This window comes from Ranitomeya imitator, chromosome 4 (genome assembly GCF_032444005.1).
Source record: "Ranitomeya imitator isolate aRanImi1 chromosome 4, aRanImi1.pri, whole genome shotgun sequence".
Taxonomy (NCBI): Eukaryota; Metazoa; Chordata; class Amphibia; order Anura; family Dendrobatidae; genus Ranitomeya; species Ranitomeya imitator.
Window position 1 is genome coordinate 587,489,451 of NC_091285.1, and position 27,367 is coordinate 587,516,817.

General features: G+C 44.8%; 3 long non-coding RNA genes across 3 annotated transcripts; 1 reads left to right on the forward strand and 2 right to left on the reverse strand.

The window, feature by feature from the left end:
* Positions 1 to 1,822: 1,822 nt before the first annotated feature.
* Positions 1,823 to 6,379, reverse strand: LOC138676832 (uncharacterized). The gene is made up of 3 exons (XR_011320826.1): positions 5,678 to 6,379; positions 4,309 to 4,427; positions 1,823 to 3,114 (listed from the first exon to the last, which is right to left on the reverse strand). It is a non-coding gene; the product is annotated as an uncharacterized lncRNA (long non-coding RNA).
* A 1,094-nt stretch (positions 6,380 to 7,473) lies between these two features.
* On the reverse strand, positions 7,474 to 10,600 carry LOC138676833 (uncharacterized). Its single transcript, XR_011320827.1, has 3 exons — positions 10,414 to 10,600; positions 9,045 to 9,163; positions 7,474 to 7,850 (listed from the first exon to the last, which is right to left on the reverse strand). It is a non-coding gene; the product is annotated as an uncharacterized lncRNA (long non-coding RNA).
* Positions 10,601 to 13,154: 2,554 nt separating this feature from the next.
* On the forward strand, positions 13,155 to 18,388 carry LOC138676834 (uncharacterized). The gene is made up of 2 exons (XR_011320828.1): positions 13,155 to 14,533; positions 17,097 to 18,388. It is a non-coding gene; the product is annotated as an uncharacterized lncRNA (long non-coding RNA).
* Positions 18,389 to 27,367: the final 8,979 nt, after the last annotated feature.

Here is a 27,367-nt window from a genome sequence, read left to right on the forward strand (position 1 = left end):
TGTTGGCTTTATCTCTATTAACCCCCTGTTTACTCCCTGTGAGGAGAATTTTACTCCTGTTAATAAATTCGCCTCAACAGTTGGTCTGTCTGTTCCGTGGTGACATACTCAACTCTGCACTCTATTACACATCTGTGGTGGAAGGTGTGTCAGAGGCCTATTATAATATTTCTACTCTGTGGAAATTGATGCCTCTTTAGTGGTGTGTGACAATAATTTTTAAATGTGGAGACTCCAAGCTGGTACTCCATCTGGTGGGTTTCCTGTAGCAGAAGTTGTGTCACAGGCCTATTATACTGTTTCCACTCTGTGGAAATTGAGGCCACTTTAGTGGTGTCTCACAATATTTTTTTGAAATGTGGAGACTCCAATTGGATCTCCATATGGTGGGTTGTCTGTGTAGGTAGAGCCTGCATTTATTTTCAGTCAACTACCTGTGTTACTTTACTTACACTTTTCTACCAATATTACTGTATGAAATAGATGTTTTTGCCATTCGAGTGTGGTTGGCAAAAAAAAAATATTGGTGGTATTGCATGAGGCATCAGGACACCCAGCTAAGAAGGTTTACATGGCTCTCTTAAACACCAGGTCCTCACTGAAACTTCAATTCCAAGCTGTAAGTGCTGGGCCAGTCCCTGATATCTCATGCATGATCCATGGCTGACTGCTTCTGTGCCATTATAAAAGTTTCTACTGTGGGTCAATTGATCAGTCAACAACCTGTGTTACTTTCCTTACATTTTTCTACCAATGGTACTGTATTAAACTGATGTTTGTGCCATCTGAGTGTGTGGCTGGAATAAAAAAAAAATTGGGTGTTTCATGAGGTATCAGGGCTCCCAACTAAGAAGGCTTACACTGCTCCCTTAACCACCGTGTCCTCATTGAAACTTCAATTCCAAACTGTAAATTCTGGGCTCGACCCTGATACGGCATGCATGGCCCGTGGCTGACTGCTGCTGTGCCATTTGCAAATTTCTGCTGTGGGTCAATTGATTCCACTTTTCATGGTGTCTGCCCCTAATTTTAGATTTTTGGGACGATTTTTGTCACCCTTTAAGGTGTTGTGTATACATTTGGTATGGCATCCCATTAATTTAATGGCGTTGGAGTACATCTATCGAACAGTTTGGCAAACGTCTAAACGTTCGGCGAATTGAACCAAACTGAACCTTAAAGGGTTCGCTCATCTCTAGTCAAGAGGTCTGGGGTATGTACCAAGAGATCTCATACTAGACAAAAGGAAAGACAAAAGTGTAGTCAGGTCAAAGTCCAAGGTCAGAGTATCAGGAAGGTAGTGGATCAAGACAAAGAAATAAGTCAAATGGATTGTCGAAGGTAAATTCAAGGTCGTCAATGGAGATCAGAATACAAATTAAAGCACAGAGCAAAAACACATACTACTTGAGCAAAGCTACAATTAGCAATACTCTGACCCTTGTCAGAATGCTAAATAGCCATGTAATCACTCAGAACACATGACACCTGGAGGAGTTCCCACAGACCCAATCCCAGAAGGGACAACTGAGCTGTCATTCACAATAATCACACCTTTGCCTTTAGATTGGGCAGTAGAGCTGTCACTCACAATAATGACAGTTAAGCAAGCCCTCGATCCCACAGGATGAGAGAGCTGTCATTCACAGCATCCATAGGACACCATGAGTGGTGGAATCGTGAAACCAACTCTGACTTCTTTGCTGCGCAGATGCTACTCAGTTGGAGGGCAGTGTTATAGTGGATGGCCAACTGTGTGACCTACAAAAGTGGCCAGCTAACAATAGGGTTAAACCAATAGAGAACCCATGAAGACACTGGATCAATGATAAAAACACCAAACACTTTATTAGAACAAATCGATAAAAAATACATATAAGACAATATAACAAACTGGTGAGATATGATATACCATAGATACAGGGTCATAGCAGAAGCACAAGACTGATCCGACTCCCTTACATAATGACTTATATAAAATAGCTACCACAGATGTGTAGGTATCATGTAAACAGAAAGGCTCATAAATAGTACTGGGAGTATGACTAATCTGCAATATATATGCAATATATATGTGAACAATTCCACATCAGATAACAAAATCACATGAAGGTAACGATATAGCAGTCACACATACCTGTAGACATAATGGAGCCCAAAAGAAGGGAGTCGTACAGACTAGGCACACCTCGACGCGCGTTTCGCTGCAACGGCAGCTTCGTCAGGAGGTACAGTGGCCTGTCTGCTGAAGCCCTTATATATATAGTCCCCCTCATGTGTGGATGTAAACCACCTGTGACGCGGCGCATCGGCGTCATGATGCGGCATCACCGCGGGGACGGCGCTCAGTGTGCACGTCATCCGGTCACGTGCTCCGGTCACATGACCGGGCACGTAACCAGGACGACTGAGCATCACAAGAGGCACCTCCCCACAGCAGCGCCGCAGCGCATGCGCGCCGTGCGCACTATGACACTTGTAACCCGGCGCATCGGTGCCATGATGCGGCCACACCGCGGGGACGGCGCTCAGTGTGCACGCCGCCCGGTCACGTGCTCCGGTCACGAGACCGGGCACGCAACCAGGACGACGGGACACCACCAAAGACACCTCCCCACAGCGGCGCCGCAGCGCATGCGCACCGTGCGCACCCAAGTGTAAACTGGAAAATGGGATATAACAGTGCTCCCATAGTAGATAACCTAACCAGAATAGAATACCCATCCTTAACCCCCCCATACCCATACAAAGGATCTAGCTAGCCATGGCGGCAGGTAAGTAAACAGGGCCACGACTGGCCGTACACAATCCAAGCAGATAATATACAAATAAATTAACAAATCTAAGTCCTGCCAGTAGACTAGACCTGAATATCCGACACAGTGGCACATGATATACAGAATCTAAGAGTATACACAACTATTATGGTGATACAGCGGTGATAGAACAATAATGAGAGTAAGAGATACTAGAATCATGAATAATTTCTCTGTTCTCTGCTTGACATGCCACTGGTGTTTCCAGGAACCGCCGTGTCCTCCGTACATCCAAGAGGCAATCTATTATAAAGGTGGGCATCGAAACAGGATCCAAAGATGTTGTTACTAACTGTAGCTAGAATGGGGGTAAAAAGAAAAAGGGTAAATATATAATACAGAGTGGCGTCCTAAGACTCCATCAGCCGTAAGACTATAAATACACCATCATGGGCCAACAGGTAGAATAAGGAGGACATAAGACTAAAGGGAACAGAAGGAAACCTAAAGGATAGGCAATAAAACCAAAGTAGTATATGAGCACAAGGACAACAGACAAACAACAATGAATAAAATTCGCGCTAGTCCAAGAAAGATTTAAAGCTAATATATTCGTTAAGCCCATTGGGGGCCATCGTGTCCAGATCCACCGTCCATCTAGTTTCCTTTTTTAAAAGCTCTTTTTTATAGTTACCACCTCTGATACCTAACTGCACCCGATCGATCCCTCTAACTTTAAATGTTCTGGGATCACTATTATGGTGTTGCCTGAAATGCCTAGGTATCGTTTTTAATGTATCGATATCCACTGCCATGGCCGCATTCTTGATGTCTCGTACGTGCTCCAACACCCGCACACGTAGCTCCCGCGTGGTCATGCCGATGTATATCAAATTGCACTCGCATTTGGCATAATATACCACATTGTCTGTTCTACAATTAATAAAGTGGGTAATAGAAAAACTTCTATTACCACTACTATTGGCAAATGTGGAAGTTCTCTCCAGGAAACGGCATGCAGAACAGCTACCACATTGAAACGATCCCCACCTAGGGCCAGTTCTCTCAGTAAAGTATGTTCTCTGGGGTGCAACATAGTGGCTCTTTGTCAGTATATCTTTTAAATTTCTAGACCTACGCCAGGTTACAGATGGATAGGTCGAAATGTGTGGTGCCACATCCTCATCTGCCAAGAGCACCGGCCAATATTTACGTAAGGTACTCGATAGCCCCTTCCATTCGGAATTGAAGGAGGTAATAAAGCGGACCAGTGAGTTCTCTCTACCTTCCATTGGAGTCTTATGTCTGGATTGGGCCAGGAGTGCGTCACGTGACGCAAACTTGGCCCTCCTATAACCTGCACGGATCACCTTGCGGTTGTATCCTCTTTGTTGCAAATTCCTCTTAAGGACCATAGCCTGTTGTTCAAATGTATGGTCATCAGAACAAATACGTCTGATACGTAGGAACTGGCTGATGGGTACTGATCTAAAGGTTTGAGGATGATGCGAAGATGTGGCATGTAATAAAGCATTGGTGGCAGTGGACTTACGGAAGACATCAGTGGAAATGAATCCCCCGCCATCCCTCACAAGAGACACATCCAGGAATTCCACTTCCTTTTTACTATATTTCCACGTTAGATTGATGTTCAGATGATTATCATTCAACCTGTTCAGAAAGGAAATGAGAGAAGCCTCAGAACCTTGCCAGATAAAAAGTACATCATCTATATAGCGAGACCATGAGACCACGGCGTCAATACCCTCTGTATTTTGGACAACCTCACGTTCCCACAGCCCCAGGAAAAGGTTAGCGTATGAGGGCGCACAAGTCGCCCCCATCGCAGTTCCCTGGAGCTGTAGGAAGTAACGATCTTTAAAAACAAAAAAGTTATGAGTGAGGGAAAAATAAAGCAAGTCCAAAATAAAACTACAAAGTCGTTCATTGGTATGGGCAGTAGTAAGAAAAAATCTAGACGCCGCGATCCCATGGTCATGCCATATAGATGTGTAGAGTGACTCAACGTCACAGGTCACTAGATACATATTATCTTCAAGCTGTATACCATTGAGGCGATTCAAGATGTCTGTTGTGTCGCCTATAAAGGACGGCAGGGTCTCCACACACTGCTGGAGATAAAAATCAATATACCTACAGATCTTTTCAGTGAGGCTCCCTATGCCTGACACTATAGGTCGACCGGGCGGGTTGGTAGTATTCTTGTGGACTTTCGGTGTAAGGTAAAATGTAGGTACTCTGGGAAATTCCACCATAAGTCCCTCCATCATTTTGGTGGAAATGACACCAGTATCTCTAGCCAACCTGAGTATGGATTCTAATTCCATTTTGTAGCACTCAAGTGGGTTATTTGTTAGTCGTCTGTAGCACTGGGCTACGTTTAATTGTTTGAATGCCTCCCGTTCATACATATCTGTTGGCCAGATCACAACATTACCCCCCTTGTCAGCAGGTTTTATAACTATATCTTTCATGTTTTTCAGTTCTTTGATAGCTCTATTTTGCACTGCTGACAGATTGTAATTTGTGGGTTTTGTTGAAATATTGGCTATATCTTTTTTTACTAATTTCACAAAAATGTCAACATTAGGGCATACCCCACTAGGGGGGAAATGTTGTGATCGGCCATACAGGTACGTGGGGACACTTACTTGACTCTGTGTCTCCTGTTCAGCTAGAAGATCCTCAAGATCGGACAGGGTTCTAGCCTCAATATCACTAGGGAGAATATTTTTCGTCTGATTAGCAAAAAATTTTTTGAAATTCAGCTTCCTAGCGAAGAGCTCTAAGTCTTTAATCATGGTAAAGGTATTAAAGGGTGCCACTGGTGCAAAAGTCAGCCCTCTTTCTAGAACCTGTGTTTGTGTGGATGTGAGCACTTTCTCCGAGAGGTTAATTACCTTTAATACCGAGGTTGTCGTCTCTCCCTCCTTGTTGCGTTCCGCGTATTCATAGGACGGAAAGGGGTGGCGGCTTGTTGAGGTGGTTGGTCTGCCCGTCGTGCCTCTCCTACCCCACCCCGTTTGTCTAAAAAAGACTCTCCACATGATTCTTCAGATTGTGTGGATATAATAGATGAAGACCTTGAATGCTGTCTTTGATTAGATTTTTTGTTATTACTAAATTGCCACCTATAAACTCTTCTCTGCTCGTAATCCTGTTGGTCTCTGCGGAACTTTTTAATCTTCTGACTCTGTATATCTTGTTCCCACTTATTTAATTCAGCCTCAATTTCTTTGTCAAATTTGTTGCACTCCTCTACCGTTAGGGTGGCTTGAATCTTGGTTTTCAAAGAGTCAATTTCACCTTCAATATTGTCAAGTTTCTTTTTATCAGACCCGATTAGTAGCTCCAACAATGTACGTGAGCATCTAGATAACGTATCTTCCCACTTACTCGTAAATGCTGAATCACAATCAGATGTAGGGTAGATCTGGACTCTAAGCCCTCTGGGAATGATGTCTTTTTGAAGATAGTTTTCTAATGATACCTTATTCCACCACACCTTAGTACGTGTGTGGAGTAAACTCTTAATATTAGCTTTCAAATCTTTCACATCACCAGCTTCCGCATCAGCCCCTGACTTCTCACCAAACAGGACCCCTAACTGGTCAATCCAGACTTTATCACGTTTGCGGAAGTCCATGTATGCATTAGTAGAGGTATCTGTAAACACAGACAAATACAGATGTAACAAAAATAGCACACCCTCATAGAAATAAATGAGATCCCTTCATATGTTATATAGTTAAACCAATAGAGAACCCATGAAGACACTGGATCAATGATAAAAACACCAAACACTTTATTAGAACAAATCGATAAAAAATACATATAAGACAATATAACAAACTGGTGAGATATGATATACCATAGATACAGGGTCATAGCAGAAGCACAAGACTGATCCGACTCCCTTACATAATGACTTATATAAAATAGCTACCACAGATGTGTAGGTATCATGTAAACAGAAAGGCTCATAAATAGTACTGGGAGTATGACTAATCTGCAATATATATGCAATATATATGTGAACAATTCCACATCAGATAACAAAATCACATGAAGGTAACGATATAGCAGTCACACATACCTGTAGACATAATGGAGCCCAAAAGAAGGGAGTCGTACAGACTAGGCACACCTCGACGCGCGTTTCGCTGCAACGGCAGCTTCGTCAGGAGGTACAGTGGCCTGTCTGCTGAAGCCCTTATATATATAGTCCCCCTCATGTGTGGATGTAAACCACCTGTGACGCGGCGCATCGGCGTCATGATGCGGCATCACCGCGGGGACGGCGCTCAGTGTGCACGTCATCCGGTCACGTGCTCCGGTCACATGACCGGGCACGTAACCAGGACGACTGAGCATCACAAGAGGCACCTCCCCACAGCAGCGCCGCAGCGCATGCGCGCCGTGCGCACTATGACACTTGTAACCCGGCGCATCGGTGCCATGATGCGGCCACACCGCGGGGACGGCGCTCAGTGTGCACGCCGCCCGGTCACGTGCTCCGGTCACGAGACCGGGCACGCAACCAGGACGACGGGACACCACCAAAGACACCTCCCCACAGCGGCGCCGCAGCGCATGCGCACCGTGCGCACCCAAGTGTAAACTGGAAAATGGGATATAACAGTGCTCCCATAGTAGATAACCTAACCAGAATAGAATACCCATCGTTAACCCCCCCATACCCATACAAAGGATCTAGCTAGCCATGGCGGCAGGTAAGTAAACAGGGCCACGACTGGCCGTACACAATCCAAGCAGATAATATACAAATAAATTAACAAATCTAAGTCCTGCCAGTAGACTAGACCTGAATATCCGACACAGTGGCACATGATATACAGAATCTAAGAGTATACACAACTATTATGGTGATACAGCGGTGATAGAACAATAATGAGAGTAAGAGATACTAGAATCATGAATAATTTCTCTGTTCTCTGCTTGACATGCCACTGGTGTTTCCAGGAACCGCCGTGTCCTCCGTACATCCAAGAGGCAATCTATTATAAAGGTGGGCATCGAAACAGGATCCAAAGATGTTGTTACTAACTGTAGCTAGAATGGGGGTAAAAAGAAAAAGGGTAAATATATAATACAGAGTGGCGTCCTAAGACTCCATCAGCCGTAAGACTATAAATACACCATCATGGGCCAACAGGTAGAATAAGGAGGACATAAGACTAAAGGGAACAGAAGGAAACCTAAAGGATAGGCAATAAAACCAAAGTAGTATATGAGCACAAGGACAACAGACAAACAACAATGAATAAAATTCGCGCTAGTCCAAGAAAGATTTAAAGCTAATATATTCGTTAAGCCCATTGGGGGCCATCGTGTCCAGATCCACCGTCCATCTAGTTTCCTTTTTTAAAAGCTCTTTTTTATAGTTACCACCTCTGATACCTAACTGCACCCGATCGATCCCTCTAACTTTAAATGTTCTGGGATCACTATTATGGTGTTGCCTGAAATGCCTAGGTATCGTTTTTAATGTATCGATATCCACTGCCATGGCCGCATTCTTGATGTCTCGTACGTGCTCCAACACCCGCACACGTAGCTCCCGCGTGGTCATGCCGATGTATATCAAATTGCACTCGCATTTGGCATAATATACCACATTGTCTGTTCTACAATTAATAAAGTGGGTAATAGAAAAACTTCTATTACCACTACTATTGGCAAATGTGGAAGTTCTCTCCAGGAAACGGCATGCAGAACAGCTACCACATTGAAACGATCCCCACCTAGGGCCAGTTCTCTCAGTAAAGTATGTTCTCTGGGGTGCAACATAGTGGCTCTTTGTCAGTATATCTTTTAAATTTCTAGACCTACGCCAGGTTACAGATGGATAGGTCGAAATGTGTGGTGCCACATCCTCATCTGCCAAGAGCACCGGCCAATATTTACGTAAGGTACTCGATAGCCCCTTCCATTCGGAATTGAAGGAGGTAATAAAGCGGACCAGTGAGTTCTCTCTACCTTCCATTGGAGTCTTATGTCTGGATTGGGCCAGGAGTGCGTCACGTGACGCAAACTTGGCCCTCCTATAACCTGCACGGATCACCTTGCGGTTGTATCCTCTTTGTTGCAAATTCCTCTTAAGGACCATAGCCTGTTGTTCAAATGTATGGTCATCAGAACAAATACGTCTGATACGTAGGAACTGGCTGATGGGTACTGATCTAAAGGTTTGAGGATGATGCGAAGATGTGGCATGTAATAAAGCATTGGTGGCAGTGGACTTACGGAAGACATCAGTGGAAATGAATCCCCCGCCATCCCTCACAAGAGACACATCCAGGAATTCCACTTCCTTTTTACTATATTTCCACGTTAGATTGATGTTCAGATGATTATCATTCAACCTGTTCAGAAAGGAAATGAGAGAAGCCTCAGAACCTTGCCAGATAAAAAGTACATCATCTATATAGCGAGACCATGAGACCACGGCGTCAATACCCTCTGTATTTTGGACAACCTCACGTTCCCACAGCCCCAGGAAAAGGTTAGCGTATGAGGGCGCACAAGTCGCCCCCATCGCAGTTCCCTGGAGCTGTAGGAAGTAACGATCTTTAAAAACAAAAAAGTTATGAGTGAGGGAAAAATAAAGCAAGTCCAAAATAAAACTACAAAGTCGTTCATTGGTATGGGCAGTAGTAAGAAAAAATCTAGACGCCGCGATCCCATGGTCATGCCATATAGATGTGTAGAGTGACTCAACGTCACAGGTCACTAGATACATATTATCTTCAAGCTGTATACCATTGAGGCGATTCAAGATGTCTGTTGTGTCGCCTATAAAGGACGGCAGGGTCTCCACACACTGCTGGAGATAAAAATCAATATACCTACAGATCTTTTCAGTGAGGCTCCCTATGCCTGACACTATAGGTCGACCGGGCGGGTTGGTAGTATTCTTGTGGACTTTCGGTGTAAGGTAAAATGTAGGTACTCTGGGAAATTCCACCATAAGTCCCTCCATCATTTTGGTGGAAATGACACCAGTATCTCTAGCCAACCTGAGTATGGATTCTAATTCCATTTTGTAGCACTCAAGTGGGTTATTTGTTAGTCGTCTGTAGCACTGGGCTACGTTTAATTGTTTGAATGCCTCCCGTTCATACATATCTGTTGGCCAGATCACAACATTACCCCCCTTGTCAGCAGGTTTTATAACTATATCTTTCATGTTTTTCAGTTCTTTGATAGCTCTATTTTGCACTGCTGACAGATTGTAATTTGTGGGTTTTGTTGAAATATTGGCTATATCTTTTTTTACTAATTTCACAAAAATGTCAACATTAGGGCATACCCCACTAGGGGGGAAATGTTGTGATCGGCCATACAGGTACGTGGGGACACTTACTTGACTCTGTGTCTCCTGTTCAGCTAGAAGATCCTCAAGATCGGACAGGGTTCTAGCCTCAATATCACTAGGGAGAATATTTTTCGTCTGATTAGCAAAAAATTTTTTGAAATTCAGCTTCCTAGCGAAGAGCTCTAAGTCTTTAATCATGGTAAAGGTATTAAAGGGTGCCACTGGTGCAAAAGTCAGCCCTCTTTCTAGAACCTGTGTTTGTGTGGATGTGAGCACTTTCTCCGAGAGGTTAATTACCTTTAATACCGAGGTTGTCGTCTCTCCCTCCTTGTTGCGTTCCGCGTATTCATAGGACGGAAAGGGGTGGCGGCTTGTTGAGGTGGTTGGTCTGCCCGTCGTGCCTCTCCTACCCCACCCCGTTTGTCTAAAAAAGACTCTCCACATGATTCTTCAGATTGTGTGGATATAATAGATGAAGACCTTGAATGCTGTCCTTTATAGGCGACACAACAGACATCTTGAATCGCCTCAATGGTATACAGCTTGAAGATAATATGTATCTAGTGACCTGTGACGTTGAGTCACTCTACACATCTATATGGCATGACCATGGGATCGCGGCGTCTAGATTTTTTCTTACTACTGCCCATACCAATGAACGACTTTGTAGTTTTATTTTGGACTTGCTTTATTTTTCCCTCACTCATAACTTTTTTGTTTTTAAAGATCGTTACTTCCTACAGCTCCAGGGAACTGCGATGGGGGCGACTTGTGCGCCCTCATACGCTAACCTTTTCCTGGGGCTGTGGGAACGTGAGGTTGTCCAAAATACAGAGGGTATTGACGCCGTGGTCTCATGGTCTCGCTATATAGATGATGTACTTTTTATCTGGCAAGGTTCTGAGGCTTCTCTCATTTCCTTTCTGAACAGGTTGAATGATAATCATCTGAACATCAATCTAACGTGGAAATATAGTAAAAAGGAAGTGGAATTCCTGGATGTGTCTCTTGTGAGGGATGGCGGGGGATTCATTTCCACTGATGTCTTCCGTAAGTCCACTGCCACCAATGCTTTATTACATGCCACATCTTCGCATCATCCTCAAACCTTTAGATCAGTACCCATCAGCCAGTTCCTACGTATCAGACGTATTTGTTCTGATGACCATACATTTGAACAACAGGCTATGGTCCTTAAGAGGAATTTGCAACAAAGAGGATACAACCGCAAGGTGATCCGTGCAGGTTATAGGAGGGCCAAGTTTGCGTCACGTGACGCACTCCTGGCCCAATCCAGACATAAGACTCCAATGGAAGGTAGAGAGAACTCACTGGTCCGCTTTATTACCTCCTTCAATTCCGAATGGAAGGGGCTATCGAGTACCTTACGTAAATATTGGCCGGTGCTCTTGGCAGATGAGGATGTGGCACCACACATTTCGACCTATCCATCTGTAACCTGGCGTAGGTCTAGAAATTTAAAAGATATACTGACAAAGAGCCACTATGTTGCACCCCAGAGAACATACTTTACTGAGAGAACTGGCCCTAGGTGGGGATCGTTTCAATGTGGTAGCTGTTCTGCATGCCGTTTCCTGGAGAGAACTTCCACATTTGCCAATAGTAGTGGTAATAGAAGTTTTTCTATTACCCACTTTATTAATTGTAGAACAGACAATGTGGTATATTATGCCAAATGCGAGTGCAATTTGATATACATCGGCATGACCACGCGGGAGCTACGTGTGCGGGTGTTGGAGCACGTACGAGACATCAAGAATGCGGCCATGGCAGTGGATATCGATACATTAAAAACGATACCTAGGCATTTCAGGCAACACCATAATAGTGATCCCAGAACATTTAAAGTTAGAGGGATCGATCGGGTGCAGTTAGGTATCAGAGGTGGTAACTATAAAAAAGAGCTTTTAAAAAAGGAAACTAGATGGACGGTGGATCTGGACACGATGGCCCCCAATGGGCTTAACGAATATATTAGCTTTAAATCTTTCTTGGACTAGCGCGAATTTTATTCATTGTTGTTTGTCTGTTGTCCTTGTGCTCATATACTACTTTGGTTTTATTGCCTATCCTTTAGGTTTCCTTCTGTTCCCTTTAGTCTTATGTCCTCCTTATTCTACCTGTTGGCCCATGATGGTGTATTTATAGTCTTACGGCTGATGGAGTCTTAGGACGCCACTCTGTATTATATATTTACCCTTTTTCTTTTTACCCCCATTCTAGCTACAGTTAGTAACAACATCTTTGGATCCTGTTTCGATGCCCACCTTTATAATAGATTGCCTCTTGGATGTACGGAGGACACGGCGGTTCCTGGAAACACCAGTGGCATGTCAAGCAGAGAACAGAGAAATTATTCATGATTCTAGTATCTCTTACTCTCATTATTGTTCTATCACCGCTGTATCACCATAATAGTTGTGTATACTCTTAGATTCTGTATATCATGTGCCACTGTGTCGGATATTCAGGTCTAGTCTACTGGCAGGACTTAGATTTGTTAATTTATTTGTATATTATCTGCTTGGATTGTGTACGGCCAGTCGTGGCCCTGTTTACTTACCTGCCGCCATGGCTAGCTAGATCCTTTGTATGGGTATGGGGGGGTTAAGGATGGGTATTCTATTCTGGTTAGGTTATCTACTATGGGAGCACTGTTATATCCCATTTTCCAGTTTACACTTGGGTGCGCACGGTGCGCATGCGCTGCGGCGCCGCTGTGGGGAGGTGTCTTTGGTGGTGTCCCGTCGTCCTGGTTGCGTGCCCGGTCTCGTGACCGGAGCACGTGACCGGGCGGCGTGCACACTGAGCGCCGTCCCCGCGGTGTGGCCGCATCATGGCACCGATGCGCCGGGTTACAAGTGTCATAGTGCGCACGGCGCGCATGCGCTGCGGCGCTGCTGTGGGGAGGTGCCTCTTGTGATGCTCAGTCGTCCTGGTTACGTGCCCGGTCATGTGACCGGAGCACGTGACCGGATGACGTGCACACTGAGCGCCGTCCCCACGGTGATGCCGCATCATGACGCCGATGCGCCGCGTCACAGGTGGTTTACATCCACACATGAGGGGGACTATATATATAAGGGCTTCAGCAGACAGGCCACTGTACCTCCTGACGAAGCTGCCGTTGCAGCGAAACGCGCGTCGAGGTGTGCCTAGTCTGTACGACTCCCTTCTTTTGGGCTCCATTATGTCTACAGGTATGTGTGACTGCTATATCGTTACCTTCATGTGATTTTGTTATCTGATGTGGAATTGTTCACATATATATTGCATATATATTGCAGATTAGTCATACTCCCAGTACTATTTATGAGCCTTTCTGTTTACATGATACCTACACATCTGTGGTAGCTATTTTATATAAGTCATTATGTAAGGGAGTCGGATCAGTCTTGTGCTTCTGCTATGACCCTGTATCTATGGTATATCATATCTCACCAGTTTGTTATATTGTCTTATATGTATTTTTTATCGATTTGTTCTAATAAAGTGTTTGGTGTTTTTATCATTGATCCAGTGTCTTCATGGGTTCTCTATTGGTTTAACTATATAACATATGAAGGGATCTCATTTATTTCTATGAGGGTGTGCTATTTTTGTTACATCTGTATTTGTCTGTGTTTACAGATACCTCTACTAATGCATACATGGACTTCCGCAAACGTGATAAAGTCTGGATTAACCAGTTAGGGGTCCTGTTTGGTGAGAAGTCAGGGGCTGATGCGGAAGCTGGTGATGTGAAAGATTTGAAAGCTAATATTAAGAGTTTACTCCACACACGTACTAAGGTGTGGTGGAATAAGGTATCATTAGAAAACTATCTTCAAAAAGACATCATTCCCAGAGGGCTTAGAGTCCAGATCTACCCTACATCTGATTGTGATTCAGCATTTACGAGTAAGTGGGAAGATACGTTATCTAGATGCTCACGTACATTGTTGGAGCTACTAATCGGGTCTGATAAAAAGAAACTTGACAATATTGAAGGTGAAATTGACTCTTTGAAAACCAAGATTCAAGCCACCCTAACGGTAGAGGAGTGCAACAAATTTGACAAAGAAATTGAGGCTGAATTAAATAAGTGGGAACAAGATATACAGAGTCAGAAGATTAAAAAGTTCCGCAGAGACCAACAGGATTACGAGCAGAGAAGAGTTTATAGGTGGCAATTTAGTAATAACAAAAAATCTAATCAAAGACAGCATTCAAGGTCTTCATCTATTATATCCACACAATCTGAAGAATCATGTGGAGAGTCTTTTTTAGACAAACGGGGTGGGGTAGGAGAGGCACGACGGGCAGACCAACCACCTCAACAAGCCGCCACCCCTTTCCGTCCTATGAATACGCGGAACGCAACAAGGAGGGAGAGACGACAACCTCGGTATTAAAGGTAATTAACCTCTCGGAGAAAGTGCTCACATCCACACAAACACAGGTTCTAGAAAGAGGGCTGACTTTTGCACCAGTGGCACCCTTTAATACCTTTACCATGATTAAAGACTTAGAGCTCTTCGCTAGGAAGCTGAATTTCAAAAAATTTTTTGCTAATCAGACGAAAAATATTCTCCCTAGTGATATTGAGGCTAGAACCCTGTCCGATCTTGAGGATCTTCTAGCTGAACAGGAGACACAGAGTCAAGTAAGTGTCCCCACGTACCTGTATGGCCGATCACAACATTTCCCCCCTAGTGGGGTATGCCCTAATGTTGACATTTTTGTGAAATTAGTAAAAAAAGATATAGCCAATATTTCAACAAAACCCACAAATTACAATCTGTCAGCAGTGCAAAATAGAGCTATCAAAGAACTGAAAAACATGAAAGATATAGTTATAAAACCTGCTGACAAGGGGGGTAATGTTGTGATCTGGCCAACAGATATGTATGAACGGGAGGCATTCAAACAATTAAACGTAGCCCAGTGCTACAGACGACTAACAAATAACCCACTTGAGTGCTACAAAATGGAATTAGAATCCATACTCAGGTTGGCTAGAGATACTGGTGTCATTTCCACCAAAATGATGGAGGGACTTATGGTGGAATTTCCCAGAGTACCTACATTTTACCTTACACCGAAAGTCCACAAGAATACTACCAACCCGCCCGGTCGACCTATAGTGTCAGGCATAGGGAGCCTCACTGAAAAGATCTGTAGGTATATTGATTTTTATCTCCAGCAGTGTGTGGAGACCCTGCCGTCCTTTATAGGCGACACAACAGACATCTTGAATCGCCTCAATGGTATACAGCTTGAAGATAATATGTATCTAGTGACCTGTGACGTTGAGTCACTCTACACATCTATATGGCATGACCATGGGATCGCGGCGTCTAGATTTTTTCTTACTACTGCCCATACCAATGAACAACTTTGTAGTTTTATTTTGGACTTGCTTTATTTTTCCCTCACTCATAACTTTTTTGTTTTTAAAGATCGTTACTTCCTACAGCTCCAGGGAACTGCGATGGGGGCGACTTGTGCGCCCTCATACGCTAACCTTTTCCTGGGGCTGTGGGAACGTGAGGTTGTCCAAAATACAGAGGGTATTGACGCCGTGGTCTCATGGTCTCGCTATATAGATGATGTACTTTTTATCTGGCAAGGTTCTGAGGCTTCTCTCATTTCCTTTCTGAACAGGTTGAATGATAATCATCTGAACATCAATCTAACGTGGAAATATAGTAAAAAGGAAGTGGAATTCCTGGATGTGTCTCTTGTGAGGGATGGCGGGGGATTCATTTCCACTGATGTCTTCCGTAAGTCCACTGCCACCAATGCTTTATTACATGCCACATCTTCGCATCATCCTCAAACCTTTAGATCAGTACCCATCAGCCAGTTCCTACGTATCAGACGTATTTGTTCTGATGACCATACATTTGAACAACAGGCTATGGTCCTTAAGAGGAATTTGCAACAAAGAGGATACAACCGCAAGGTGATCCGTGCAGGTTATAGGAGGGCCAAGTTTGCGTCACGTGACGCACTCCTGGCCCAATCCAGACATAAGACTCCAATGGAAGGTAGAGAGAACTCACTGGTCCGCTTTATTACCTCCTTCAATTCCGAATGGAAGGGGCTATCGAGTACCTTACGTAAATATTGGCCGGTGCTCTTGGCAGATGAGGATGTGGCACCACACATTTCGACCTATCCATCTGTAACCTGGCGTAGGTCTAGAAATTTAAAAGATATACTGACAAAGAGCCACTATGTTGCACCCCAGAGAACATACTTTACTGAGAGAACTGGCCCTAGGTGGGGATCGTTTCAATGTGGTAGCTGTTCTGCATGCCGTTTCCTGGAGAGAACTTCCACATTTGCCAATAGTAGTGGTAATAGAAGTTTTTCTATTACCCACTTTATTAATTGTAGAACAGACAATGTGGTATATTATGCCAAATGCGAGTGCAATTTGATATACATCGGCATGACCACGCGGGAGCTACGTGTGCGGGTGTTGGAGCACGTACGAGACATCAAGAATGCGGCCATGGCAGTGGATATCGATACATTAAAAACGATACCTAGGCATTTCAGGCAACACCATAATAGTGATCCCAGAACATTTAAAGTTAGAGGGATCGATCGGGTGCAGTTAGGTATCAGAGGTGGTAACTATAAAAAAGAGCTTTTAAAAAAGGAAACTAGATGGACGGTGGATCTGGACACGATGGCCCCCAATGGGCTTAACGAATATATTAGCTTTAAATCTTTCTTGGACTAGCGCGAATTTTATTCATTGTTGTTTGTCTGTTGTCCTTGTGCTCATATACTACTTTGGTTTTATTGCCTATCCTTTAGGTTTCCTTCTGTTCCCTTTAGTCTTATGTCCTCCTTATTCTACCTGTTGGCCCATGATGGTGTATTTATAGTCTTACGGCTGATGGAGTCTTAGGACGCCACTCTGTATTATATATTTACCCTTTTTCTTTTTACCCCCATTCTAGCTACAGTTAGTAACAACATCTTTGGATCCTGTTTCGATGCCCACCTTTATAATAGATTGCCTCTTGGATGTACGGAGGACACGGCGGTTCCTGGAAACACCAGTGGCATGTCAAGCAGAGAACAGAGAAATTATTCATGATTCTAGTATCTCTTACTCTCATTATTGTTCTATCACCGCTGTATCACCATAATAGTTGTGTATACTCTTAGATTCTGTATATCATGTGCCACTGTGTTGGATATTCAGGTCTAGTCTACTGGCAGGACTTAGATTTGTTAATTTATTTGTATATTATCTGCTTGGATTGTGTACGGCCAGTCGTGGCCCTGTTTACTTACCTGCCGCCATGGCTAGCTAGATCCTTTGTATGGGTATGGGGGGGTTAAGGATGGGTATTCTATTCTGGTTAGGTTATCTACTATGGGAGCACTGTTATATCCCATTTTCCAGTTTACACTTGGGTGCGCACGGTGCGCATGCGCTGCGGCGCCGCTGTGGGGAGGTGTCTTTGGTGGTGTCCCGTCGTCCTGGTTGCGTGCCCGGTCTCGTGACCGGAGCACGTGACCGGGCGGCGTGCACACTGAGCGCCGTCCCCGCGGTGTGGCCGCATCATGGCACCGATGCGCCGGGTTACAAGTGTCATAGTGCGCACGGCGCGCATGCGCTGCGGCGCTGCTGTGGGGAGGTGCCTCTTGTGATGCTCAGTCATCCTGGTTACGTGCCCGGTCATGTGACCGGAGCACGTGACCGGATGACGTGCACACTGAGCGCCGTCCCCGCGGTGATGCCGCATCATGACGCCGATGCGCCGCGTCACAGGTGGTTTACATCCACACATGAGGGGGACTATATATATAAGGGCTTCAGCAGACAGGCCACTGTACCTCCTGACGAAGCTGCCGTTGCAGCGAAACGCGCGTCGAGGTGTGCCTAGTCTGTACGACTCCCTTCTTTTGGGCTCCATTATGTCTACAGGTATGTGTGACTGCTATATCGTTACCTTCATGTGATTTTGTTATCTGATGTGGAATTGTTCACATATATATTGCATATATATTGCAGATTAGTCATACTCCCAGTACTATTTATGAGCCTTTCTGTTTACATGATACCTACACATCTGTGGTAGCTATTTTATATAAGTCATTATGTAAGGGAGTCGGATCAGTCTTGTGCTTCTGCTATGACCCTGTATCTATGGTATATCATATCTCACCAGTTTGTTATATTGTCTTATATGTATTTTTTATCGATTTGTTCTAATAAAGTGTTTGGTGTTTTTATCATTGATCCAGTGTCTTCATGGGTTCTCTATTGGTTTAACTATATAACATATGAAGGGATCTCATTTATTTCTATGAGGGTGTGCTATTTTTGTAACAATAGGGTTGTTTGCTAGTGAGGGCCTGATCACTCTGAAGTTGTTTAGATTCTATAAAATAAACCAATAAATTTTGTATTTCCTGTACAGTACATAAATGAAGACTAGACAAATCATGAAGAAAATTGAAGGGCATCAATATAATCATCTGAGAAAAGCATTGACTTTTAAGATGGAAAAAGTAGTTTCAATTTTTCCTCCATGCCTACAGGACTTTCTACAAACATAATGAGCAACATCTTTACAAAGTTGCCAACATTTGAATATACAATATCTCGTGAAAATGTACAAATCTTATTCAGTAGGCACAATAAGGTTTACAATAATATGCCTACAATAACAGGAGTAACTAAGCACATGCGAAAGTTTTCAACCTTTATTAGACACAAAAATACAGTATATAAAAATATTAAAATAAAATAAATTAAAATAGAGAACATCAGACAGGTGCAGGGACCACACAGGATAGCCTTAAAAAAATTAATCTGTGCCCATAAATACTATCTATATATATAATTGTCTAAGGGTTTTTTCCGTCTGTCTGTCTTTCTGTCTGTCTGTCTGTCTTTCTGTCTGTCTGTCTGTTTGTCCTGGAAATCCCGCCTCTCTGATTGGTCGAGGCCGCCAGGCCTCGACCAATCAGCGACGAGCACAGCGACGATGATGTCATAAAGGACGTAGATATCCCGCGTCTCTGATTCAGCGACGGGCACAGTATCGACGTAGATGTCATAATGGTTGCCATGGCGACGATGATGTCATAAAGGTTGCCTCGACCAATCAGCGACGGGCACAGTCTGCCGTGAATTCTGGAATCATCATTGTCGATATACTACGGAGACATGCATATTCTAGAATACCCGATGCGTTAGAATCGGGCCACAATCTAGTATGGCATAAATACACTCTAATGCAGTGTTCCCCAAGTCCGGTCCTCAAGAGCCACCAACAGGTCATGTTTTCAGGATTTCCTTAGTATTGCACAGGTGATAATTGCATCACCTGGACAGGCAAGCATTCAATGACCTGTGCAATACTAAGGAAATCCTCAAAACATGACCTGTTGGTGGCTCTTGAGGACCGGAGTTGGGGAACACTGCTCTAATGCCTGACCGGGCCTAACCGAAATGAATATAAATAAGTATGGTGACACCAAGAACACTTAAATGAAAATGTTCACATACAGTATTAAGTCCAAATTGGAGCATGTATCATTACTTAGAGCAGCCATGGCTCAAGTACCCAATATAAGGGATGATATATTGTGTGGATAATGGCACATAAATAAATAAATGTAGGCACATGCATCACAGTGGATACGCTCCTACTATTAACATGTACATTAATGCTGGAACCTCATAATTTGAGGGTCTGGAAAAAACATAATATATGACACCACAGTTAAGAAAATCAACCAGAAAAAAGACCTACATATACAGTAAATGAATAAAGTGCAAAGCTGTGAAATGCACGTATGGAAAGGATATAGAAACCTGTGTGCACCTTGAAGAAAGAACCCCTGACGCGTTTGGAGCACTTACAGCAGAATCTCAGATAATCTCAAGATGCATAATTAAAGGGTTATTTATTTCATTTTATATAGCTAAAATTGCAAAGTACTTGTAAAAACAATAAACTTTGAAATTTACCTCTCTGCCATTAAAACCAAAGGATTCTTAATTCTATTTTGTGCTGCGCATTGTCAAGGATGCAAGCTGCCCATGAACTTTAGGTGTCCAGTTTCCTAGGCAAGGAGTGCTCTCTTGCAAGCTTTTTTTATTTAGAGCCAATCATGAGACAATTTCTTTAATTAGTAGGATTGCCTGATTCGTCATGATGAACCATCTAAACAATTGTGATTTGAGAATACAATGAAAAATGTATAGAAAAAAGAATAAAAGCTTTTAATTAAATGAAAACTGCAAACCATAGTTAAAAGAATTTATTCACTAGATGTATGATTAGTATATTGACAAGATGCGTGATTACAGTAGAAAAAAAAACATTTGCATTTTGGGGAAACAGTAAACATTCTCTCGTCAAGAAATAACCATCAGAAAGCAAGAACATTGTCTGAGCATATCTTTTTGTTCTTAGTCTTGGTTATATGAAATTATTTATATATCTATGAATTTCAGGTTTATTTTGCATCTAAAACATCACATTTTTACATATATTTATGACCTAATATTTTTAGTAGTCATAAAGTAACAAAAATACACATACTGTACAGCATATAGACTTTTAATTAGAGTTGAGCGACCTTGACCTTTTTAGAGTCGAGCCGGGTTTCGCGAAACCCGACTATCTCAAAAGTCGGGTCTTGTGAAATCGGCCGATTATGACGTAAAGTCGGGATCGACCGAAACACGAAACCCAATGCAAGTCAATGGGGCAGCATAGTCGGCAGTGAGTGGGGGCCAGGAAAACACCTAGAGTGCCCATTTTAATGTCAAAACCATCCATTCTTCTTAATGAAGTTTGTCAAGCGTAATTTACCTTATAATAATTGGAAGGCATTTGAAATTGGGGGTCATTTGGCTAAAGTTGTGGTGGGTAGGGCTGGTTCAAGTAATTAGTGGGCCCAGGAAATCTGGACCACGTCACGGCAGTGGAGCAGGGAGAGGTAAGTATTTCAACTTTGCAAGTGCTGTGAACCTGAGCAAGCAGGGGGGGCCCACTCGTTGGCATTGGCACTGGCACAGGGCCCCTCAAAGTACAGCGGTGTGTTTGCACGGCGGGGGCGCCTCCCACCGGCAGCAACACTTTTGCGTACTATGAGAGGCCCTGTGCCAGTGACGTCGCCAACTAGTATTCCTCCCCCCACCTGATGAAGGAACCTGCACTTTCATCTGCACCTTCCTCTTTGTCCCCGTGTAAGGTGGTATGGTATGCGGGAAGGGGGACCTGACTTTCAGCAGGGTCACAATCTTGCAGTGTAGCGTGCACGGGAAATGTTGCGTTATGGGTCAATGTACCAGCAGACTCATCTATCACTGGCTGGGCAATGGGCAGGATGAGGAGGAAACACAGATATAGGCCCAAAGAATAAAGTGGGCTAAATGCAGTTCAAAATTGGTAACACAGGACTAATCAGGGGGCATTGCAGTGGAGGACAACTGGAATGAGAGGCTGACACAGAGAGTAGGCCCAAATCAGTAAGTAGTCGAAATGCAGTTCAAAATTGGCAACAGTAGTAAACAGGCGGCACAGCTTTGTTCAGTGGAGGGGAACAGCAAGGAGTGGCAGACACCGATAGTAGGCCCCAACCCAACTAGTAGGCCAAATGCAGTCTAACATTAACAACTACTTAACGAGCGCCTGAAAACGGAATTTCAGGACAGGAAACCAGGAGAACAGCAAGGAGCGGCAGACACTGTTAGTAGGCCCCAAACCAACTAGTACGCCAAATGCAGTTGTTCCATTTAACCACAATTTAACGAGAGCCTGAAGATAGAAGCTCAGGAAAGGCAACCTGGAGAACACCTTGGAGTGGAACACACCATCTCTCTCCACCCCATACCCATTTTGTAGGCCTAATGCTGTGTAGTTTTCTACAACTACTAAACGAGAGTCGGAGGATCGAAGCAATGGCAAGGCAACCTGGGGAACACCTTGGAGTGTAACACACCATCTCTCTCCACCCGATACCCATTTTGTAGGCCTAATGCAGTGTAGTTTTCTACAACTACTAAACGAGAGTCGGAAGATCGAAGCAATGGCGAGGAAACCTGGAGAACACCTTGGAGTGTAACACACCATCTCTCTCCACCCCATACCCATTTTGTAGGCCTAATGCTGTGTAGTTTTCTACAACTACTAAACGAGAGTCGGAAGATCGAAGCAATGGCAAGGCAACCTGGGGAACACCTTGGAGTGTAACACACCATCTCTCTCCACCCGATACCCATTTTGTAGACCTAATGCAGTGTAGTTTTCTACAACTACTAAACGAGAGTCGGAAGATCGAAGCAATGGCGAGGAAACCTGGAGAACACCTTGGAGTGTAACACACCATCTCTCTCCACCCCATACCCATTTTGTAGGCCTAATGCTGTGTAGTTTTCTACAACTACTAAACGAGAGTCGGAAGACCGAAGCAATGGCAAGGCAACCTGGGGAACACCTTGGAGTGTAACACACCATCTCTCTCCACCCGATACCCATTTTGTAGGCCTAATGCAGTGTAGTTTTCTACAACTACTAAACGAGAGTCGGAAGACCGAAGCAATGGCAAGGCAACCTGGGGAACACCTTGGAGTGTAACACACCATCTCTCTCCACCCGATACCCATTTTGTAGGCCTAATGCAGTGTAGTTTTCTACAACTACTAAACGAGAGTCGGAAGATCGAAGCAATGGCGAGGAAACCTGGAGAACACCTTGGAGTGTAACACACCATCTATCTCCACCCCATACCCATTTTGTAGGCCTAATGCTGCGTAGTTTTCTACAACTACTAAACGAGAGTCGGAAGACCGAAGCAATGGCAAGGCAACCTGGGGAACACCTTGGAGTGTAACACACCATCTCTCTCCACCCGATACCCATTTTGTAGGCCTAATGCAGTGTAGTTTTCTACAACTACTAAACGAGAGTCGGAAGATCGAAGCAATGGCGAGGAAACCTGGAGAACACCTTGGAGTGTAACACACCATCTCTCTCCACCCCATACCCATTTTGTAGGCCTAATGCAGCCTACTTTCCGACAACTACTAAACGAGAGCATGAAGATCGAAGCTCAGGAAAGGCAACCTGGGGAACACCTTGGAGTGTAACACACCCTCTCTCTACACCACGGAAGGGCTGATTCTTAGGAAGGAAGGCTGTCGGAAAGAAGCAGGGCGCGTCCGAGGGTGATTATATTCTTATTAGGTATATACTCACCCTCGGACGCGCCCTGCTTCTTTATTTGTAATGAATGTTTATTTGCAATGTGGTTTTGACTTACTCTATTTTTTTGGTAAATAATGATTTTATTATTTTCATTGTTTTGCATCTTCTTGGCAATAATATAAAGAAGACGCGACAGGACAACACTCGGTGGATGCCATATCTGTGTTTTAAATTGAAAAAAACTTTCAGTTAACTACTTGCAGGAGAAAGATATTGTAGCTGGTGGCCATTTTTAGTACTGTACCAGATTTTTGTTGTATGTGTTTGTTTTTAATGTTAAAATGTCTGCATTTGATATCTCTCCAGTATTTTCTTTTTTATAAGCAAAATACTTATTTTTATATTTTCTGATGTTGGTTCAAGGGGTACACGGGCAGCAGTAGACAGGTCAGTGGAGGCCTAGTGGAAGGAGGGACCGCAGACAGGCTTCGAAGCCCTAACATAATAAATTGGCCTGGCTGTAGGCAATTTAAAATTGGTTCCAGGGGAACCCGGGCAGCAGTAGACAGGTCAGTGGAGGCCTAGTGGAAGGAGGGACCGCAGACAGGCTTCGAAGCCCTAACATAATAAATTGGGCTGGCTGTAGGCAATTTAAAATTGGTTCCAGGGGAACCCGGGCAGCAGTAGACAGGTCAGTGGAGGCCTACTGGAAGGAGGGACCGCAGACAGGCTTCGAAGCCCTAACATAATAAATTGGGCTGGCTGTAGGCAATTTAAAATTGGTTTCAGGGGAACCCGGGCAGCAGTAGACAGGTCAGTGGAGGCCTAGTGGAAGGAGGGACCGCAGACAGGCTTCGAAGCCCTAACATAATAAATTGGCCTGGCTGTAGGCAATTTACAATTGGTTCCAGGGGAACACGGGCAGCAGTAGACAGGTCAGTGGAGGCCTAGTGGAAGGAGGGACCGCAGACAGGCTTCGAAGCCCTAACATAATAAATTGGGCTGGCTGTAGGCAATTTAAAATTGGTTCCAGGGGAACCCGGGCAGCAGTAGACAGGTCAGTGGAGGCCTAGTGGAAGGAGGGACCGCAGACAGGCTTCGAAGCCCTAACATAATAAATTGGCCTGGCTGTAGGCAATTTACAATTGGTTCCAGGGGAACACGGGCGGCAGTAGACAGGTCAGTGGAGGCCTAGTGGAAGGAGGGACCGCAGATAGGCTTCGAAGCCCTAACATAATAAATTGGGCTGGCTGTAGGCAATTTAAAATTGGCTCCAGGGGAACCCGGGCAGCAGTAGACAGGTCAGTGGAGGCCTAGTGGAAGGAGGGACCGCAGACAGGCTTCGAAGCCCTAACATAATAAATTGGGCTGGCTGTAGGCAATTTAAAATTGGTTCCAGGGGAACCCGGGCAGCAGTAGACAGGTCAGTGGAGGCCTAGTGGAAGGAGGGACCGCAGACAGGCTTCGAAGCCCTAACATAATAAATTGGGCTGGCTGTAGGCAATTTAAAATTGGTTCCAGGGGAACCCGGGCAGCAGTAGACAGGTCAGTGGAGGCCTAGTGGAAGGAGTGACCACAGGCTTCGAAGGCCTAACATAAGAAAAATGTCAATACAATGGTATTGACAGTGCCAGGCATTGAAGGATGTCAGCGCATAGACTAAACATTGGTGGAGCTGTGAGAGAAAATTTTGCAAGTGGTAGAGCACTGTTTGACCTGGGGGGGGGGACTGTCTTGTGGCCGGCGGTACAGGCCCAGGGCCCCTCATATTACAACGGTGTGTCTGACGTTGGGTGCGCACCACTACCGCCAGACACTTTATTGTACTATGAGGGACCTAGTGGCAGTGCCGTCGACCAAAAGCGGGCACACCCACCTCTTCAGACAAACAGCACTCTCACGGGTGCTGGCGCCAAGTGGCGATACCACGGCCCCGTGTGGGGACTTTGGCCATTTAGGGAGGTGTTAACATGTCGGATGCTGGACAATCAGGTGCTGAAAATTACGAGATTGGAAAAGTCGTTCAGAATAGTCCACAGGCAAGACCTTTACATAGGAAAGCTAGGTGTCAACCGGGCAAGGTGGGGCAAAAGATTTCGAAATCCAGTTGTGGTTCATTTTAATGAAGGTTAGATCATCTACATTTTGGGTAGCCAGACGAGTCCTTTTTTCTGTTAGTATTGAACCTGCAGCACTGAATACTCTTTCTGATAGGACACTAGCTGCCGGGCAAGCAAGCTCCTGCAATGCATATTCTGCCAATTCTGGCCATGTGTCTAATTTTGATGCCCAGTAATCAAATGGGAATGACGGTTGAGGTAGAACGTCGATAAGGGATGAAAAATAGTTAGTAACCATACTGGACAAATGTTGTCTCCTGTCACTTTGAATTGATGCTGCAGTACCTGTCCTGTCTGCGGTCATAGCAAAATCACTCCACAACCTGGTCAGAAAACCCCTCTGGCCAACGACACTTCTGATTTCTGCCCCTCTAACACCTCTGGTCTGCTGGCCCCTGCAGCTCGTGTTAGAACGATCACGGGCGCTGTGTGCAGGAAATGCCAGAAGCAAACGGTCAACAAGAGTTGATTGTTTGGTTGCTAATATTAGTTCCAAGTTCTCATGTGGCATTATATTTTGCAATTTGCCTTTATAGCGAGGATCAAGGAGGCAGGCCAACCAGTAATCGTCATCGTTCATCATTTTTGTTATGCGTGTGTCCCTTTTGAGGATACGTAAGGCATAATCCGCCATGTGGGCCAAAGTTCCAGTTCTCAAATCTGTGGTTGTGCTTGGTTGAGGGGCAGTTTCAGGCAAATCCACGTCACTTGTGTCCCTCCAAAAACCAGAACCCGGCCTTGCCGCGCCAACAATTTCCACTGGCCCCGGAAAAGCTTCCTCATTAAAAATATAATCATCCCCATCATCCTCCTCCTCCTCCTCCTCCTCTTCGCCCGCTACCTCGTCCTGTACACTGCCCTGGCCAGACAATGGATGACTGTCATCAAGGCTTTCCTCTTCCTCAGCTGCAGACGCCTGATCCTTTATGTGCGTCAAACTTTGCATCAGCAGACGCATTAGGGGGATGCTCATGCTTATTATGGCGTTGTCTGCACTAACCAGCCGTGTGCATTCCTCAAAACACTGAAGGACTTGACACATGTCTTGAATCTTCGACCACTGCACACCTGACAACTCCATGTCTGCCATCCTACTGCCTGCCCGTGTATGTGTATCCTCCCACAAAAACATAACAGCCCGCCTCTGTTCACACAGTCTCTGAAGCATGTGCAGTGTTGAGTTCCACCTTGTTGCAACGCCTATGATTAGGCGATGCTGGGGAAGGTTCAAAGAACGCTGATAGGTCTGCATACGGCTGGAGTGTACGGGCGAACGGCGGATATGTGAGCAAAGTCCACGCACTTTGAGGAGCAGGTCGGATAACCCCGGATAACTTTTCAGGAAGCACTGCACCACCAGGTTTAAGGTGTGAGCCAGGCAAGGAATGTGTTTCAGTTGGGAAATGGAGATGGCAGCCATGAAATTCCTTCCGTTATCACTCACTACCTTGCCTGCCTCAAGATCTACAGTGCCCAGCCACGACTGCGTTTCTTTCTGCAAGAACTCGGACAGAACTTCAGCGGTGTGTCTGTTGTCGCCCAAACACTTCATAGCCAATACAGCCTGCTGACGTTTGCCAGTAGCTGCCCCATAATGGGAGACCTGGTGTGCAACAGTGGCAGCTGCGGATGGAGTGGTTGTGCGACTGCGGTCTGTGGACGAGGTCTTGCTTCTGCAGGAGGACGAGGAGGAGGAGGAGGGGGTGCGAATGGCTACAGCCAACTGTTTCCTAGACCGTGGGCTAGGCAGAACTGTCCCAAACTTGCTGTCCCCTGTGGACCCTGCATCCACCACATTTACCCAGTGTGCCGTGATGGACACGTAACGTCCCTGGCCATGCCTACTGGTCCATGCATCTGTTGTCAGGTGCACCTTTGTGCTCACAGATTGCCTGAGTGCATGGACGATGCGCTCTTTAACATGCTGGTGGA